This window comes from Bombyx mandarina, chromosome 28 (genome assembly GCF_030267445.1).
Source record: "Bombyx mandarina strain Sakado chromosome 28, ASM3026744v2".
In the NCBI taxonomy this organism is placed as follows: domain Eukaryota; kingdom Metazoa; phylum Arthropoda; class Insecta; order Lepidoptera; family Bombycidae; genus Bombyx; species Bombyx mandarina.
In genome coordinates, this window is record NC_143233.1 from 792,076 (window position 1) to 812,845 (window position 20,770).

Genomic DNA, 20,770 nt, shown 5'->3' on the forward strand with positions numbered 1-20,770 from the left:
ACGAACAAATTTAATCAGTGAAAATACATTAAAGAATAAATACAATCGAACATCAAACCTCCATCTTTTCATAACTCAGCTAAAAATATTATTCGTAAAACCATTCGAATAATAAAATCGATTACAATTTCGGCGCTCTCTACGCTCAATTCGCATTCTCTGGGCACTGAACTTTTAGCCTGAACGTTATTGCGTTTATTATTATACGACTTCATTACGATGTTATTGCATTCGGAGCGCAACTTTCTAAAAATATAATGTACCATGACATGGGGTAAATTGGGATCCTGGGGTAAATTGGGACAAACCTGCGGAAGATTCTCAAAGTACTTGTAGCACGGAATCTACCTAATTTTCTTTAAGGTAATATTTATCAAGGTATAGAAGAAAAACCAAGTTAACTATGGAAGTACTAAACATGAGTTTAGTTGGTCCCAAAAATTCGTCAAATTAAATTTAAAATAGTGGTTGAAAAGTGCGTTTTAAAACAGCTTAAAGAACTTTTAAAAAAAGTTATATTATCGTTGTTTTTTCAATAAGATCACAGTTTATATAAGTTTTTAATACACCTGGAAATACCACAACAAACGGTAAGTTGCAATATTCTTATTTTAAATAAGATAAAAAATAAAAAAAATAAAAAATAACGACAAATAACGACAAAATAAAAAATGTATATTTTTTCCTTTCTTTTTGGGGAACATTGGGACGTATGTAGGGTAATTTGGAACGAGACTGGAAAAATTAGGGACGAGAAAACACAAAATTGGAACGCCAAAAGACAAAATAGGGATAGCTTGTTAGGGTTGTCACTGATATCTTATAATAGATTTTTTAGCCTATACTATCACTTAATTGCGTGATGTAAAGAAGGTTAATGTGTTTATCAGTTAGTTTATGTAAGTATTATAGGTAAAAGAAAAGTATATATATCATTACTTTTTTTCGCGACATTTACCTTGTAATATCTGCCCGGTCGTATGTTCTTTATAGCAATAAAAAAAATTAAAACTTAAAAGAACTCAAACGAATCAAAACTTTTGTTATTTCAGAATCTATTCACGCGTCGAATCATGATTTTGTTAACATTCACAACGAACACACACAAATAAAAACAGGCCTCAGATTTTAAATGTAACATTAATTAAAAATCCGAGATATCCAATTATGAGTGAGTGAATTAATTGAGTTTAGTTATTTAGCTTAGAAAGAATTTCTTTTATTTTTGTTATTATTGGCAGTAATCAGATAAAGCTGTTTTTTTATCGTATTCACCTAATATCTTACTCTTGCTCAAAGATCATTTTGAAAATGTTGATTAAATAAAATTGTATTAATGCAGTTCCAGTCCTTTTGTTTTCTATTTTTTATTCTATTTTATGATTTTGTTTCAGAGTTGTGATTTTTAAGGAAATTAAATAATAATTTTCTAAAATATAACATGCACATCCTTTTTTTGATCATTGTATTGTTGGTTATCATTCACGTCACATCGCTTCGGAATAGAAACTAGCTTAATTTACACTATGTTGTGTATTGTGCTTAAATTATGGATTGTATTCATCATTTCGGTCCATATAAATAATTATATGGCACCTACCTATATATCGCAGTACTGCGAGTTGACAACCCTTACAAATATCCCAATTTAACCCTTAACCGTGTCAATTTACCCCGGACGCTGGGTAAATTGGGACGGCCATTATTTTACCGATTATTTCTTTAAAATGAATAATTAAAATAATGTAACGGTTTTTATCACCTAGGTACGTTCAAGACTCAACTTATTTATTTGGTTGAGCAGTGACTATTTAATTGGAACTATTTTAAAATTCAATCTGAAGGTCGATTTTGTCCCTATTTACCCCATTGTACGGTATGTAATGTTCATGTTTATTTACTATATGGCAAACCAAAGGGCCATAGAAGTCGTGGCAGGCTCAAACTCTGATGGTTAGTACGACCTGAAAGCTATTGGTGTCAAGAACTGGAAGGAGAAATATCTGAACAGAGCAGTCTGGAGAGACAATGGACCGGGCTAAGGCCCACTGGATAGGTAAGGTCATACTAGAATCACCGGACGAGTAGGTGAGCTCACGGGGCTCTAGCCTGTAGAACGCTAGCCCTAGCAAGAAGCAGTGCTTCGCAGAATCTACCACCGGATCGGAAACGCGATCCACTGCTATTTATTAGTCATATTATGAAAAGCCTTTTTTTCTCCCTATCTTCCAGCAACTTCGAGAAGCCATTCTAATTTCGCCTTGTTTGGTGGGTGAGCTCACGGGACTCACACTGAAAGAATTCGCTAATATTTTTCCTAGCAAGAGCTAGTGATTCACTGTATCTACTACCGGACCGGAATGACCCGCTGAAATGATCGGTTGAGAAACTCAGTGGGTTTTGTCTGTATATTAAGTTACACGTCCATTTTTTCGTCACATTCAATGAGCACGGTGACCGATGCTTGCAATGCCTAAAATCACTGAGATCATCACTTACCCATCTGTTATAAAAACAAGGTATAACAAAAAATAACCCATTCTCGCAATACATCCTAGCTCCACTAATCCATTCTATTGTCGACCCTGTTTCCATGGCGAAACATTCTGGTTTCTGATTTGAAGAGTGGGACAGAGATTTCTACCTCATGTCTGAAAGAGCTTAGTATTTGCGTTGTAAATTATATGACCCAGTACCAGGTATATTGTAAGTAGGGTTGCCAGACGACCCGTATTTCCCGGGAGGTCCCGTATTTTATGCTTAGTTTAAAATGTCCCGGCGGGACTAACTGTCCCGTATTCGAACCGTACGATTATAATTATATTGATTTTTATAAACATGTTAAAACCGATAAATATAATATGTTAAAACTGACTTGCTCTTCGGAGAAATATAAGAAACAAATAAAGAATGTCACTATATCATTTTTTTTATTTGTCCCGGGTAAAAAACCAAATTCCCGTATTTTTTTGCTTATTTAAGTATTTGCCCTATAAAGGCTGAAAAAAAATCTGGCATCCCTAACTGTAAACTTCCTTGATAACCCAAAACAATATTAAAACAAGCGGAATGTGTAACGCAGTATGTTCAAGTAATCAACCGTAGGTAATCAAAATTCCTTCCTTCCTTCATCGACGAATCATTTATTCGCCTTTTATAACACTTACATGAAGATATCGAGTGCCCCCGTAGCGGTCTGCAAGCAGATGTGAAAATATAGATCCGTCATTTTATTGTAATTCTTTCCCGTATTTCTTTGTACAACTGTTAAAACACAGTTTTGTGGATTTTATTACCGACGTACACTCACGCTCAAAGATATTTTTTTTAAGGGATTTTATGACCTGTTAACTGAGACCTTTAAGTCATGTCCTATTTTAATTTATATTCATATTTTTATGAAAAATGATATTATGGAGTGAAATGAAATGAAGATGATTAATTTGAGACATTAATCAACTGGGATGAAATTAAATGATAAAATATGAAATGAGATGATATGGGATGAAATATAATCTCAGTAAAATGGTGGTCATTTACTAAGATTTTTTCAGTGGACTTTTTGGAGTATCCCGATAAGTTACGTCCAGCGGCTTTGTTTCATTTTCCCACATTTGTGCACTTTCACAGATATTAAACAGTTAATAAACCACCATTATTACACATTTAAACCCGAAGAAACACTAAATAAACAAAATAAAACAAATCACACAACTTCACTCCTCGCGTTCCCGCCAAAAGTCCGCTCAAAGATAAAACAAAAAACAAAAGTTGTCATGTAAACCATTTTGAAAAACTTACACGTTCGTTGTATTGAGAAATGCTCGAAATAAATTTTATTAGGCATCAATTTAAACGGTATTAGGAGATTGAAATGTTTCTGCGTCGCAAACTAGTTGTGAGGTTGTGAGAATAAGATAAGGAAGCCGCTAATTGTTTGTTTAATCTGATTTTTAGTCTCTGTTAACATACTAGAACATTCGGTCACTGATTTATTATTGTAATGTTGTCAGTACGCCGCACGTTTTCTAATGTTGGTAAGCATGGAGGCCCCGAAACATATCAATGGGCATATCAAAGGATATTTGGTTTAAGCGACATTTTTGCAACTTCACAGGCTTCGATTATTGATCGAAGTTTACAGGAGAGCCATTTAAAGTTTAAAATTTTGGGAAAAATATTTTTTTATTTTTATTACCCTTGTAGGCAGACGAGCATACGGCCCACCTGATGGTGAGTGGATACCGTCGCCCATGGACTTCAGCAATGCCAGGGGCAGAACCAAGCCGCTGCCTACCGTAAATATCCGCGTACCGTGTAGATATCCTAACAAATATTTTCTTTATTATTACTACTATTGTTATTGTGTATTGTATTAATAAGTAAATTGATTAGATTGTACTCTTCTACCCACTTATGCAAAGCTCTCCCTCATTAAGAACGGTTAGCTGGTAGATAACTCAATTGTTGAGTTAAGCTCGCAAATTTTATAGCTTTTCGCAATTATTGTATTGTATTAGCTGTGTGTACAATAAAGAAAAAAAGTTTGTTCAGCTATTTGAATGGAGAAAACTTAATTGAAGTTCAATTAAAAACACTGAACTGTTGATGCTAATACCAAATGAAACGCACCTTTAATTACAAAGATAAAATAGATAAATATATATAACTAGTCAGGTCATTAGTATTGTCACACAGTAAAAACTTTTCTTTTAGAATGCTGGCCACAAAAAAGTTTATTGAAATCGAATTTCGAATTGTTCATGAAAATAAAAATGTATACTTTTAGAATTTTACTCATTTTTAAATATGGACTGGACGCTTAAAGAAGACCGTGTTGCAGTTATTGCGTTGCATCGTTGCGGTTACGCGCCAATTCAAATTTTTAACATACTGAAAAATTTGTATATAACCAAAAGATTCGTTTATCGTACCATCAAACGATACAATGAAGACTCTAGTGTAGATGACAGGTCAAGAAGTGGTCGTCTCGTCTAATGGACCTGAGACTGAAGAGATGCCGCGCTTTGTTGAAGCGGTACGCGGGAAAAAAATATCGAGAAATTCTTTTTTCGGATGAAATTTTTTTTACCGTAGCAGAGAGCTACAACAAACAAAATGATAAGGTGTACGCACACAGTAGTGAAGAAGCGAGCAACCGTATTCCGCGTGTCCAACGAGGTCATTTTCCATCCTCGCTCATGGTATGGTTGGGAGTTTCTTATTGGGGCTTAACAGAGGTACATTTTTGTGAAAAAGGTGTAAAAACGAATGCAGTTGTGTATCAAAATACAGTCCTGACGAACCTTGTGGAACCTGTTTCTCATACCATGTTCAATAACAGGCACTGGGTATTCCAACAAGATTCGGCGCCAGCTCATAGAGCGAAGAGCACACAAGACTGGCTGGCGGCGCGTGAAATCGACTTCATCCGGCACGAAGACTGGCCCTCCTCCAGTCCAGATTTGAATCCGTTAGATTACAAGATATGGCAACACTTGGAGGAAAAGGCGTGCTCAAAGCCTCATCCCAATTTGGAGTCACTCAAGACATCCATGATTAAGGCAGCCGCCGATATTGCCCCGCACTGCGCTCTGTGCGCTGCGGCCGGGCGCGGGGCTAACCACCGGGCGGGAGGAAAGGCGTGCCTCCCGTCCGGTGATAACACCGAACGCAACCGGCACCGGAAGTCAAAGCGCCGGCAGAGGAGAAAGTTGGCCAGAGGAGCACTGGCCAACGCTGTAATCCCCGCTGCGGCACCGGTGCCGGAGGGTGGGGGCAGCGGTGAAGGGGAGGGAGCGATGGATGTGGTCCAACAGTAATGGACCGCACCTATCGCTTCCTCCAAGGAAACCTGAACCACTCCGCCAGAGCTCAGGACATGCTGTCTCAGAGTATGGCGGAGTGGTCTATAGATGTGGCTGTGGTCGCCGAGCCATATTTCGTTCCCCCGGCAAATGATTGCTGGTTCGGGGACGATGGCGGCCTGGCGGCCATAGCCATAAGAAGAGACGCGGCGATCCCCCCCCTGGCGATGGTGACCAGGGGCCAAGGGTTCGTCGCGGTGCAGTTGGAAGGGACCGTCGTGATCGGGGCGTACTTCTCTCCGAACAGGCCTACTGTCGAGTTCGGGCATTTCCTGGGCGGGATCGGGGCGATTGCTCGCCGCCTCGCTCCCCGTCCAGTGATTCTCGCGGGGGATCTCAATGCGAAGTCTGTCGCATGGGGCTCCCCCCGCTCGGACGCTCGTGGTAGGCTACTGGAGAGGTGGGCGAACGCGGCCGGCCTCTGTTTGTTGAATAGAGGTTCGGTTGCGACGTGCGTGCGGTGGCAGGGCGAGTCTATTGTGGACGTTACGTTCGCAAGCCCGGCCATCGCACGCCGTATCCGCGACTGGAGAGTTTTGGAGGGGGCGGAGACACTGTCAGATCACCGATATATTCGGTTTGATCTCTCCGCCCGCTCCACAGTCGCGGACGTCCACGGGGACCACCCCCGTGGTGCGTCCCGGTCATTCCCCAAGTGGGCACTGAAGCGCCTGAATAAGGAGCTCCTGATGGAAGCCTCTACGGTGGCGGCGTGGGCGCCCATGCGTCCACACCCGGTCGAGGTCGAGGGAGAGGCAGGGTGGTTCCGGGACACGATGCGTCGCATCTGTGATGCGTCGATGCCCCGGATCGGCCCTCGACTTCCTAATCGCCAGGCGTACTGGTGGTCGCCCGAAATTGCGCAACTCCGCGTGGAGTGCGTTCGGGCGAGGCGCGAGTGCGCCAGGCATCGCCGCCGCCGCCTGCCGCGGCGCAACCGAACCTCTATTCAACAAACAGAGGCCGGCCGCGTTCGCCCACCTCGCATTCCGCGTCGCGCAGAGGGCATTGCAGCTGGCCATCAGAAGAGCCAAGAACCAACACATGGAGGGTCTCTTGGAGACGCTGGATGAGGATCCGTGGGGGCGGCCCTATCATATGGTGCGCAATAAAATGCGCCCATGGGCCCCCCCGATCACGGAGCGTCTCCAGCCTCAGCAGCTGCGGGACATCGTCTCGGTGCTTTTCCCGCAGGAGCGGGAGGGATTTGTCGCTCCCGCTATGGACGCGCCGCCGGACTACGACGGCGAAGTCCCTGCTGAGGTGCCCCATATAACGGGGGCGGAGCTCCGTGTGGCCGTTCGCAAAATGTGCGCGAAGGACACTGCACCCGGCCCGGATGGCGTCCATGGCCGGGTTTGGGCCTTGGCTCTTGGTGCCCTAGGGGACCGACTCTTGAGACTTTACAACTCCTGCCTCGAGTCGGGACGGTTTCCTTCATCGTGGAGGACGGGCAGACTCGTGCTGTTGAGAAAGGAGGGGCGCCCGGCGGATACTGCCGCCGGGTACCGTCCCATCGTGTTGCTGGATGAGGTGGGCAAGCTGCTGGAACGCATTCTGGCAGCCCGCATCATCCAGCATCTGGTCGGGGTGGGACCCGATCTGTCGGCGGAGCAGTATGGCTTCCGAGAGGGCCGCTCAACGGTAGACGCGATCCTTCGCGTGCGGGCCCTCTCGGAGGAGGCCGTCTCCAGGGGTGGGGTGGCTTTGGCGGTGTCGCTCGATATCGCCAATGCGTTTAACACCCTGCCCTGGTCCGTGATAGGGGGGGCGCTGGAATGACATAGAGTGCCCCCCTACCTTCGCCGGCTGGTGGGTTCCTACTTAGAGGACAGATCGGTCACGTGTACCGGACATGGTGGGATCCTGCACCGGTTCCCGGTCGTGCGCGGTGTTCCACAGGGGTCGGTGCTCGGCCCCCTTTTGTGGAATATCGGGTATGACTGGGTGCTGAGAGGTGCCCTCCTCCCGGGCCTGAGCGTAATATGTTACGCGGACGACACGTTGGTCGTGGCCCGGGGGGGGAGTTTTGCTGAGTCTGCCCGTCTTGCTACGGCTGGGGTGGCGCATGTCGTCGGCAAAATTAGGAGATTGGGCCTCGACGTGGCGCTCAGTAAATCCGAGGCCATGTGGTTCCACAGGCCCCGGAGAGTGCCACCTGTCGATGCCCATATCGTGGTTGGAGGCATCCGTATCGGGGTCGGGGTGCAGTTGAAGTACCTCGGCCTCATTCTGGACAGTCGTTGGACCTTCCGTGCTCACTTTCAGAACCTGGTCCCTCGTTTGTTGGGGGTGGCCGGCGCGCTAAGCCGGCATCTGCCCAACGTCGGGGGGCCTGACCAGGTGACGCGCCGTCTCTATACGGGGGTGGTGCGATCAATGGCCCTATACGGGGCGCCCGTGTGGGGCCAGTCCCTGGCCGTGGGGGTGGCGAAGCTGCTGCAACGGCCGCAACGCACCATCGCGGTCAGGGTCATCCGTGGTTATCGCACCATCTCCTTTGAGGCGGCGTGTGTACTGGCTGGGACGCCGCCTTGGGTTCTGGAAGCGGAGGCGCTCGCCGCTGACTATAGGTGGCGGGCTGAACTTCGTGCCCGGGGCGTGGCGCGTCCCAGCCCCAGTGTGGTCAGAGCACGGAGGGCCCAATCTCGGCGGTCCGTGCTGGAGTCGTGGTCCAGACGGCTGGCTGATCCTTCGGCTGGTCGTAGGACCGTCGAGGCGATTCGCCCGGTCCTTGTGGATTGGGTGAATCGTGACAGAGGACGCCTCACTTTCCGGCTTACGCAGGTGCTCACTGGGCATGGTTGTTTCGGTGAGTTCCTGCACCGGATCACAGCCGAGCCGACGGCAGAGTGCCACCATTGTGGTTGCGACTTGGACACGGCAGAGCATACGCTCGTCGCCTGCCCCGCATGGGAGGGGTGGCGCCGTGTCCTCGTCGCAAAAATAGGAACCGACTTGTCGTTGCCGAGTGTTGTGGCATCGATGCTCGGCGACGACGAGTCGTGGAAGGCGATGCTCGACTTCTGCGAGTGCACCATCTCGCAGAAGGAGGCGGCGGGGCGCGTGAGAGACGCACAATCCCGCCGCCGTCGAGCGGGGGCCAGGGAGGCGGATTTCGCCCAAGCCCTGGCCCTCTAAGTGTTTCGGGCCCCCCTCACATGTCGGTCTGGGGACCGGCGAGGGGGGCCTAAGAAGACGACGTGCAAGCTGCTCTGCACGCGTTTTACGCAAGAGCATCCGGGTGATGGAAGGCCGGCTATCCTCGACCCACGCTGGTTCTGGCCCAGCGGGGTATTCCGTAGGGTAACCCACTCTAACCGGCGCCATCTAGGCGGGCTTCGGACAGTCTGCCGACCGAGAGGGCTGGTGGTCGTGGCGCCGACGACCGCCAGTCCGGCGTCCCGAGGGGGAGGGTGATGGGAGAGATGTGCTTCGCACTAAACGCTTCACTTTCCCCCCTTTGCCTTGTCATGAGTTCTGTCTCATGCGAGGTTTGGACGTTGGTTGTTGAGCGACAGGAGGTTTTAGTCAGTTCGACTCTGACATACCCCGCCCAGTATCCCCAGAAAAGGGCGGAAGTCCGGCGATTTCCTCCTGACCAAAAAAAAAAAAAAAAAAAAGCCGCCGATATTGACATGGACCTCGTTCGTGCTGCGATAGACGAGTGTCCGCGCAGATTGAAGGCCTGTATTCAAAATCGCGGAGTTCATTTTGAATAAACTTTAGTGTCATAAGAATCTATGTTTTGTTAAGTTCATTTTGGTATATGAATAGTTACATAATGAATAAACTTGTTTCAATTATTTTACATTAAACATGTGACAGAATTTATGACCTGACTAAGTATATATACCGTGTATGTGTTTGTATATTGTATAATGTAGTTTGGTTGTTTCACATTAAGTTATGCACCTACCACAGGATTCTCTACACCACCCTCGGTTGACTGGTAGAGAATGCCTCAGGCATTAAGTCCGCCATTGTACTTATGTGCATTAAGTTGAATAAATAAATAAATAAATGTCGAGTATTAAGCGAAATTTACCCGATCCTGTAGACCGAATGGTAAACAGTCGACGTCGCCCAAAGCACGTCATTACTTATCCTCCCGATCCATTAACGGTGCTTTTAGGCACCACAAGCACCGGTCACCGTGTTTTTTTTCCCCTGGTGATATCCTCATGGACTACCTCCGCCTGGGGAAAGGCGGAGGAGTGTGTCGGATTCCTACCGGCTAAAACCACCCCGGTGTCTCCCCACACATGCGTGTGCGACGAGTAAATTAACCCGTAGACACAGCCCACTGACTTTCCCGTCGGATCTTCTCAGCTGGTCGCGTTTCCGATCTGGTGATAGATTCTGCGAAGCACTGCTCTTGCTAGGGCCAGTGTTAGCAACACTCCCGGTTTGAGCCCTGCGAGCTCACCTACACGTCAAGGCGAAGTTGATATAGCCTCTCAAGGCTATCAGCATAGGTAGGGGGTAAAAAAAGTGAAATGTCGCTAAAACTAAATAACTTTTCAACCCTCGATATGGTACAGTCGAGAATTGACGCGAGTAGTGGAAATGAAGATATAGGATCGAAATTCTGTGAAGGGTTGTCACTCATCACTAATGGTAGACGCTAAAATTACTGGTGGTAGGACCTCTTGTGAGTCCGCACCGGTGGGTACCACCACCCTGCCTATTTTTGCCGTGAAGCAGTAATGCGTTTCGGTTTGAAGGGTGGGGCAGCCGTTGTAACTATACTTGAGACCTTAGAACTTATGTCTCAAGGTGGGTGGCGCATTTACGTTGAACATGTCTATGGGCTCCAGTAACCACTTAACACCAGGTGGGCTGTGAGCTCGTATATCGTCAACGTTTAAAAAAAAATATTCGTATTACGTAACCACATACGGTTTTAATAATGAAAACTTACTATACGAGAAGTGAATTTCACATAGTCGTATTATTGTTTGGACAAAGCCAAAACGGTTTTAAATTGCTTATACGAGCCGGAATGTTTTCATTTTAAGCTCCAAACAATTTTAGGTATTTGTCGGTGTGATTTTAAAATAAAAATATGGGAATCGTTTTCATTTTTAGCGTGGATAGGCACACGACTAATACTGGTAAGAGCAGTGCTTCGCAGAATCTACCACCGGATCGGAAACGCGACCCACTGAAAAGATCCGGCGAGAAACTCAGTGGGTTCTGTCTGTGGGTTAATTTACTCGCCGAGCCCTTCGTCGCAAGCGACGGGTTCGACGAGAACGATGACCGGTGCTTGAGGTACCCTACTTACCCTACCCTACCTACGTTCGATTTGGAATGCCCTATCCCCATTGAACTGAAATGAAAATCCTGGTACACTTCGAATGTACCTACAACACAAAAAATTCCAAAGGTAATAGCATAATTAATTGAAACCAGTACAGTTTTATGCAATTTTCTGTCTCTTTCGATCGTGTTTGAAACGGAATATTAACGAAAAGGAGATAACGCGTTGTAATATAGTTAAAGGGGATCACAGCGACCCCAGCCGATGTTGTCTTCCACTATAAGCTTACATTAGACTATGTTGTTGTTTGCCATCCCGAATAAGGCCGATAAGGAAGACCTTGATAGCTGATGTCCATGGGCGACACTGACCACTGGGTGGCAGTAGGCCCTAGGGTCTAAAAGTCGGCTTACTGACGATAGTTGAACGTGACATAACGTCATAAGAAAATACTGATGGAATGGTTTCATTTTATCGCAATTATCTTTTTTTTTTTTTTTTTTTTTTTCCTACCTAAGCTGATAGCCTTGAGAGGCTATGTCCGCGTAACCCTAACTTTAGTAGGTGAGCTCACGGGGCTCAACCTGACGATGTTGCTAACACGAACCCTAGCAAGAGCCGTGCTTCGCAGAATCTACCACCGGATCGGAAACGCGACCCACTGAGAAGATCCGGCGAGAAACTCAGTGGGCTGTGTCTGAGAGTTAATTTACTCGTCGAGCCCTTCGTCGCAAGCGACGGGTTCGACGAGAACGGTGACCGGTGCTTGAAGTACCTAAAAGCACCGTTAGTGGATCGGGAGGATCCGAGATGACGTGTTTTGGGCGACGTCGACTGCTTTCCATTCTGTCCGCAGGATCGGGAATGTAGTTACCGGCGGCCACGATGAGAGGGTTCTCGTGTCGTGCCGCTTTATCGAAGTGGCGCATGGACGCCGACTGCAGATACTTACTGATGGACTCTAAGTCCAGGTCGTCATGGAGGTCGACGTTCCTGACGAACCACGGGGCTCCGACGGCTATCCTGCAAAAACGGGATTGAATGATTTGAAATGATTTTAAGTGTATGCGGGCCGCGTGAGCGAACACTACACTTGCATAGGTCATGACGGGGCGTATGCAAGTTTTGTAGAGTGTCACCTTATTTCTAAGGGACATTTTACTTCGCCTACATATCATCGGGTAGAGACGTCCTAGAATGAAGGCGGCACGGTCGCGTACCGTCTTAATGTGGGGGCGGAATGTCATCCTACTGTCGAGGGTGACGCCTAAATATTTGACCTTCGGGGCCCACGGTATGGGCTGGTCGAACATCGTGATCGGGCGAACGGCGGGGGTGGGGGTATTTACGCGCCTAGTCGGGAGGGGGATGCTCAGCGTGGTGTTCGGAGGGCGACCCCTTTTGAAGAGCACCGCTGTGCTTTTCGTGGGGTTGATGTCGATGCGCCACTTCCGGAACCACTGTCCCATGGTGGTAGCTGCGGTCTGAAGTCGTCGATGAAGCAACGCCTTCGTCCTACACGAGTAGTAGATGGCGGTGTCATCGGCGAAGAGCGCCAGATGGGTCTCCGGAGACCGGGGTATATCATTGATATACAAACTAAATAGTAACGGGGAGAGGGCGGAGCCTTGCGGGACTCTGGCTGTGACGTGACGGGGTCGGGAACGCGTTCCCTCGACTCGATATCGGAACGAACGGTTCGACAAGTAGTCTCGTATGATGAGCACGAGTCTGTCTGGCACTCCCATGTTATACAGTTTGTATATCAAACCGTTGTGCCAGACTTTGTCGAACGCCTTCGCTATATCGAAGAAGAGGGCTCCTGTCGGAATGGGTTCGCAATTATCGTTGCTATAAACAATTGACACCACATTAACTTTTCACTGAACTTCATACTTGACGAAAACATGTAAAAATATGTATTATTGTATAGCATCTGTCCACGCGGATGCATCGCTCACTCAAGTAGGAGAGAGACAGATGTCGAACGCTGGCGAACGCGGAGGCCGATTGTGCCTCTTTGTCGCTCGTTGCGCGCTCTCGCTTGCACTTCAAGCCTTAAATGGAACGCCTCATAGCGGGGTAGCGCCGCATGACTCATATTTTTTCGTGCGTGTAGCCGGCTCCATCGAATTATAAGACGTTGGCACGTCAAAATCTTAGGTTCGCTTATTAATACCCCATAGGTAGTTATATTTGTTATCATCATCGCGTGAAGTAGGTCGCTCAGAATATTTTTATCATTTGAGATCGTGTTTCGTTGATAAGTTTTTGATTTGAAGAGTATTTAGTGAATAACGTCTACAAGTAGGTATCAATGCCATATTTTAATTAAGGACAGTACCAAAAAAGAAAGATTGAGCATTCATATTATATTGTGCTTAGTGCAAGTTTTTTAACGTTTTCGATAGCGTAAAAGTTAACTCAATTTTGTACGGAGTTGTAACAGCACTCCTAGCGGCAAACTCAGGTAAACGTTCCAACTATAAACAAATTTGAATTAACTTTTACGCTATCGAGAACGTTAAAAAACTCGCGCTAAGCACACTGGTGTATTGAATACAGTTGTGATAAAGGATATTGAAAAACAGATGTGAAAATATTGTGCAAAGCGTTTATATCATCTTATATCATTGATTAATTGTTCGAGATGATACCAACGTCTCGCTTTTACCATCGCACCGCCCGCCACCGGAGTAGAGTTCATCCATACTACCTGGAGCCACTGCGGTCATCCACAGTGCGTTTCCAGAGATCTTTTTTGCCACGTACCATCCGGCTATGGAATGAGCTCCCCTCCACGGTGTTTCCTGAGCGCTATGACATGTCCTTCTTCAAACGAGGCTTGTGGAGAGTACTAAGCGGTAGGCAGCGGCCTGCCCTTGGCATTGCTGAAGTCCATGGGCAACGGTAACCACTCACCATCAGGTGGGCCGTATGCTCGTCTGCCCACAAAGGCAATAAATATATATATATATATATCATATTGTATAACGTGGGAGTATTTCTTATAAAATTTCTTATAAAAAAAACTTAATTTTGTTTTCTGTGATATAATAAGAAAACAACAATTAAAGCCCTTAATCGCCTTTAAAATTAATATTAAAAATTAAACAGCAAACAATTGGTCAACACACATACACAAGTAAAGATTAACCTGTATTAGTTGAAAGTCTTTACCTGCTTTTTAAAAAAGATTTTTCTCCAGTGTCATGCATTGAAGTCTGTCATTCAGTAAAAAAGATCAGTTTTGTAAAGTTTATTAAGATCAGTTTTGTAAAGTTTATTAATTAACAGTTTACTGTATTGATAAACTTTACAAAACAGTTAACTGTATTCCTCTTTAAAAAAAATTTTTTTTTTTTTTTTTAAGTAAATAGTTTTAACTAGTAAAGGTTTTTCTTTACATATTATGTTCCCGGCGACCGCAACAAAAGGGTTTTCATGTCGTGCCGCCTTTTGAAAGTGGCGCAACGATGTCGACTGTAGATACAAGTATATAGTAAGTTAAGTTAGTAGTAAGTAGTAAGTTTACTGACTGAGTCAAGCTCCAGGTCATCATGGAGATCCACGTTCCTTAGGAACCACGGTGCTCCGACGGCATCCTGCAACAACGGGATCGAATGACTTGTAGGGGCTTCAAGTTGGTGTGTTCAAGGTTATCAGCAAAGGTAGGAAAAAAAATCACTGCCTAATTATTGTCTTAAATATAAGCGTCTAATGATAAAGTGTAATAAAGATACAAATGAAGATTAATCCTATATGGTTTTATCCTAAAATAAATTCAAATGCTCTCCTAGTACGTACTGAATTTGGCCTAAACAATAGCGCAACGAGGTGAACATATAATTTTCAAGGAATTATTTGATTCATGCATCAATAAGGTTAACGACTGAGTTGGCTGAGCGGCTGAGTCAGTTGTTTGGTTGGCTGAAATAACAGATTGGCGTATACCGCCCTCTATTGTTGACTATTAAGTAACAGTACAAATTGAATTCACTGCCATCTAGCGGTGCTTCAGAAAACTAAGTAGTGTTTCTTTAATGTTTTGTGTTGATGCCAAGAAAGCAGCGCTTCTATATAAAATTGTAATTTGTATTTTCATTGCCATTCAATCCATAAAATGGGTAAAAGTAGCGACATCTATTGTTCATTTGTAACACCCGATTATATTCCCCAATTATCGAAGACCTCCGTGAGCTCTTCTTATTGGAAATATAATATATTTTTTTCTTGGATGGGTGGACGACCTCACGGCCCCTCTGGTGTTAAGTGGTTACCGGAGCCCATAGACATACAACGTAAATGCCGCCACCCACCTTGAAACAAGAGTTCCAAGGTCTCACTTTTAACCACTCATCAAACCGAAACGCATTACCGCTTCACAGCAGAAATTAGCAGAGTAGTGGTACCTACCCGTGCGCACTCACAAGACGTCCTACCACCAGTGAGTAGGTAAATACTTAGTTGCAAAACTACAGACAGTTTTATTTGGTGTATTTCTGCTCCTAAAATTCTCACTCATCAGTCTAAGCATGCAACCTTAAGCATGCAACAACCCTAAATTGCCGTAGTAGGATTTCTTGTGAGTCCGCACGTGTAAGTTCCACCACCCTGCCCATTACTGCCGTGAAGCAGTAATGCGTTTCAGTTTGAAGAGCGCGTCAGCCGATGTACTGTAAAAACTGAGAAATAAAACTCATATTATCCACTAGTTGAACCAATAAATGAAATGAGACATTTCTTCAAAACATTATCTATTTATTTACTTCAGGCGTTAATAATCGGCGTTACATGTTTTTTTGTTTTCTCTAGAATTCATTAATTATTATACATAGAATATTACTAAATAAAGAAATCGTTGACACGCATAGTTCATTTAAAAAAAAAAAAAGGTAAAAGTTTTGTGTTCATTAATTACTTGTACTAATAAGGACAAGGTAGAGGAAGAGGTGGACTTAAGAAGAAATGGATGGATTGCGTGAAAGACGATATGTATAAGAGGGGAGTGAGCGAAGAAATGGTATATGATAGAGGATTATGGATGCAGATAACATGTTGCGCCGACCCCAGGTGACTGGGAGAAGGGCAGGAGAATGATGATTTACTTGTGATGATGTACTCTTGGTCGCGGAATTCTATTTACTGACGTCTAAAGATCATTTTATGTAATGGATTTTCTTTTTGACATTTTGCATACATAAAAAAAAAAGTATTCCCAAAAAGAGAATCGAACACGCCAAGTACCTACAGCTCGTCAATATAGCTAATAAACAAAAAAAATCGCTTGATAAACAGATGAAAATTTGATATTTATGAAAAAAACTTAATAACCATTTTATGAAAAAAGCTTTATAAACAAATATTTTTATCGGCAAGAATGTGTGGAGAAGAGTGGTGAAGAAGATGGTGTGTACATGCCTATATTTATTTCAAATTAACAACTCAAATTCCCGACAAGAGATACGTGAAAAATAAATTAATAACATCATAAAATTCGGATAAATAGTTTCGAGAAACATTTCGTTGTAATTCAGTATAGTCAGAATAATGTCGTCTTTTATCATTAAAAGTGTACAATTTACAAAAATATTCGAACTTGAGTTAACATGCGGAATCATTTGGTATCACCAGTATTTTTCTCATTCACTGTCAAGAGAGCGTAGTTTAGTTTTAATTATTGCTTTTAGTTTACCTATGTTTTGACTACTATTAACAAAATTAATAAATAATTTTATCTTACTTTAAAAGACAGATAATGTAACTGGTAAAAAATAAAAAATAAATGTTGCAAAGATGATTGATATTAAAAATATCACATGTTAAACCTTTAAAACACTCTCCTGTAAAGTTTTTGAGATTATACAGTTTTAATGCGAGAAAACGATGTGAGATTTGATATATTAGTTTCTCTATTTCTAGAAATTACACTATATATTTGTACAATCTAGTCTTTTAAGTAGACACTAAGCTAATTAAAGCCTTCCACTATTTTAAATGCTATATATATAGTCAATTTTCTGAGGAACTATAATACAATAAAAAGTGAATATCACTAAATAAAATTCACATTAATTATGTTTAAAATTTTGAAAATATTGTCGTTGTCAAACCAAAATCTGCTATGTGCACTTTTTGAGTTTTATACTTTTTGACCTTTTCGTAAAGATCACAGCCCTATCTATCTACCGTATAAAAAAAAAACTGTTATGTGTCTCTTTAGCTTTAATATTTATCTATAGCTTTCATTTGATATAGTTCTTAAATAATTCACCTTCATATAAATGTTTATACGAATGTTAATTCAAAATCGAGTTTTTGCACATAGCAGATTTTGGTCTGACAGCGACGATATATAAATGGATTTTTTTTATTTATTTATTTATTGCTTAGATGGGTGGACGAGCTCACAGCCCACCTGGTGTTAAGTGGTTACTGGAGCCCATAGATATCTACAACGTAAATGCGCCACCCACCTTGAGATATAAGTTCTAAGGTCTCAGTGTAGTTACAACGGCTACCCCACCCTTCAAACCGAAACGCATTAGTGCTTCACGGCAGAAATAGGCGGGGCGGTGGTACCTACCCGTGCGGACTCACAAGAGGTCCTACCACCAGTGATTACGCAAATTATAATTTTGCGGGTTTGATTTCCTTCTTACGTAGCTATTATTCGTCCATCAAACCAATGATCGGGTTCTAGATGTAATTAAATATCGGTGCATAACAAAATTAATTTAACTTATCTAGTCTAGCATCTTGCGAACAACAACCTTGTAAATACCAAATGGAACATTACTTCTAGAAGCCTAAGAACATTCCATACATCAAAAAAGGGTAGTGAATTTGACGTCCGTGATTATTAGCGCTGGAAATATGATTATATTGAAAATTATCGTATTGAAACACGTAAACAATGTTTGATTTCAGTGCAAACTTAATTAAGATGTTTCAAAATAGCTCTTTACACAGCTCTCATTTAGTGCGTAAAGCATAAATATTTTTAACCCTCTCTTAATTTAATAGTTTCGTTGCCATTTTTTTTTTCTAGAGCTGTTTTAAAAGCGTTTTGAAATTAGCGTATTACCTAGTCAGGTCATAAGTATTGTCACACAGTAAAAACTTTTCTTTTAGAATGCTGGCCACAAAAAAGTTTATTGAATTCGAATTTCGAATTGTTCATGAAAATAAAAAAGGTATACTTTTAGAATTTTACTCATTTTTAAATATGGAGTGGACGCTTAAAGAAGACCGTGTTGCAGTTATTGCGTTGCATCGTTGCGGTTACGCGTCAATTCAAATTTTTAACATACTGAAAAATTTGAATACAACCAAAAGATTCGTTTATCGTACCATCAAACGATACAATGAAGACTCTTAGTGTAGATGAAAGGTCAAGAAGTGGTCGCCCTCGGTCTGTTAGGACTCCAGCAGTGATAAAAGCTGTGAAGGCGCGAATTCAAAGAAATCCCAAACGTAAGCAGAAACTGTTAGCCCTTCAGATGGGGTTAAGCAGAACCACGGTGAAAAGGGTGTTAAATCAAGACTTAGGGCTTCGGGCATATCGAAGAAAAACAGGACATAGTTTGAATGCTCGTCTAATGGACCTGAGATTGAAGAGATGCCGCGCTTTGTTGAAGCGGTACGCGGGAAAAAAATATCGGAAAATTCTTTTTTCGGATGAAATTTTTTTTACCGTAGAAGAGAGCTACAACAAACAAAATGATAAGGTCAACGCACACAGTAGTGAAGAAGCGAGCAACCGTATTTCGCGTATCCAACGAGGTCATTTTCCATCTTCGCTCATGGTATGGTTGGGAGTTTCTTATTGGGGCTTAACAGAGGTACATTTTTGTGAGAAAGGTGTAAAAACGAATGCAGTTGTGTATCAAAATACAGTCCTGACGAACCTTGTGGAACCTGTTTCTCATACCATGTTCAATAACAGGCACTGGGTATTCCAACAAGATTCGGCGCCAGCTCATAGAGCGAAGAGCACACAAGACTGGCTGGCGGCGCGTGAAATCGACTTCATCCGGCACGAAGACTGGCCCTCCTCCAGTCCAGATTTGAATCCGTTAGATTACAAGATATGGCAACACTTGGAGGAAAAGGCGTGCTCAACGCCTCATCCCAATTTGGAGTCACTCAAGACATCCTTGATTAAGGCAGCCGCCGATATTGACACGGACCTCGTTCGTGCTGCGATAGACGACTGGCCGCGCAGATTGAAGGCCTGTATTCAAAATCACGGAGGTCATTTTGAATAAACTTTAGTGTCATAAGAATCTATGTTTTGTTAAGTTCATTTTGGTATATGAATGGTTACATAATGAATAAACTTGTTTCAATTATTTTACATTAAACATGTGACAGAATTTATGACCTGACTAGGTATTTTCCACATACGCATTAATCATAGTGTTGTAACATCTCAAATTAAGAACATTTATAAATAGCCATCAAAGAATTAATCTTTGCTATGTGTCGCTTAGAACGAAATAAAATTAAATAAAACCAGATAAAATTTCGCGTCTATGACAATTTATCTTCTGTGAAATTATGTTTAGATTGTGGTTTCTCAAAACAAACGAAGAACATTCTAGAATGATAATAGATTGTTGGAGTCGTTCCCGAAGCGAAGAGTGGTTAAAATGTTTATATTAAGCTATTGCATAGCTTTTATCGTGGCTTTGAGCGCGGCGACCAAATCAAGAAATTCCATAACGAAAATAAAACCTAACACCTGGGGGTGTTAGGTCCGCCTACCATGTAGCTCGCATTCAATACATTCACACGTTGTGTAGTGCTTGTGAAGAAGCGCGTGGCGTGACGTCGCACTGCATGCGCATCATGAAAAGTCTGCCTATCTCTCTCTCGCGCGGTCTAGCTTATGAATGTGAAGGGGACAGTTAATGTTTTGCTTTTGTTAATGTTTATAAATATAGCGTGGTCTTATTTTGTTATTGTTTTAATATTAAATTATTATTGTCTAATTATAATTGCATAAGTTGATAAAAAATGCTGTGCAATAGCTTTACCGCGGCAGTCCCCGAGTGCCACATGACTTTTGTTTTAATTATCTTTATATTGCGCGTAATTTATTTTAATATGTATGTATATTATGTATAATAAGAACTCTTTGTCATTTTGGGCGTCGGGAACTTTCTTTTACAGCCAAATACGAGTTAACATAGTTGGTAGGTTGAACGTAGGTGCTCAGTATCCTTAGGCCGGTTACAGTGCTCCACCGACCGTCAGTGCGTACGCTCCGTCCTGACGGTACGCATTAACCGATCGTCAGTTTGCTTCATTCAGTGCTCTCCTGACCAACAATCTGACCGGATTGGTATAGTCGGTACGCAAAAGGGAAGCGTTTGCAAATAGTTTAATTGCTGCTTATTATTTTCGAAAACGTTTAAAGAACGTTCAAGTTTTTTTAATTATTTCAGAATGACGATCAAGTTTTGATGAATTATCAGCACATACTTCTTGCCAGGCCTTTAACTTGGCATCACGATCTTTATATAACACGTGGCCTTTGTCCCAGAGCGGTTCACGAAGACGAACTTCGGTAATTAGGCGCTCGGTATCGATATATTTGGCCACGTTCAATACGAAATCGCTTTTTTTGATG